We start from the raw sequence: 833 nt of genomic DNA, 5'->3' as shown, positions 1-833 counted from the left end.
TCTGTTCATCACAAATCTTAAGATAACAAAAAGTAAAATGGAATAAAAAGTAATGTGTATTAACGACGCTATGTTAACAGCTCTTTTCGTTATCCTCAAATCAACAGAGTGACACAGAAAAGTCCTATACTTTTCATTACCTGACCAATTAAAAAATTGCCAGCTCTGTGCAAGCTCACGAACGTGACCACGGCTATGGGATAAACCCTAATAACTGAGTTAACAAAATCTACGCAAGAACAGGCGCCAGAATGTGGACTAAAGACGCCAGATGAAGCAACGACAACCAAAGAAGCTGCCCTCTTTTCCAGAATGTAGCAACTCACTCAAGACGATAAAGCACTGATCACCCTGATTAGGAAAAGACAAGGGGAAGCCTGCATGAAAAACAGGTAAAGTCATATTTGCAAATATAGGAGTGTACCTCAATCCACCAGTTTTTATCTAATACCAAAAGTTTTATTCATAAACAGCCTTACATTTACATTTTTAACTATATAATAATTGTTTTAAATTTTTTTATTTTTGAGCTGCTAACACCGTCGCCTATGTGTTAAACAAAAAGCCCTAATTTTTAAAAACAGGTTTTAATCTGTAAACAAACCTGACTCTATTATAGCAGCAACTTATGGAGCCTGCTTAACAATAAGGTGATAAGCCATTACAAGATCTAGACAGTGCCAAGTTATCCAAAAATCCACACAAGTCTCGATCTATTACAAAAACCACCACCCAGGTAAGACAAAAGATTTCAAACACAGGCACACATAAAAAGTACCAGACAGCTCAGCAGCGTTAGGCTGAAACGATGACAACGCAAAACACACAAACAA

This window comes from Trypanosoma equiperdum (assembly GCF_001457755.1).
Source record: "Trypanosoma equiperdum strain OVI genome assembly, contig: ctg_892, whole genome shotgun sequence".
NCBI lineage: Eukaryota > Euglenozoa > Kinetoplastea > Trypanosomatida > Trypanosomatidae > Trypanosoma > Trypanosoma equiperdum.
Note: the sequence above shows the minus strand (reverse complement) of the source record.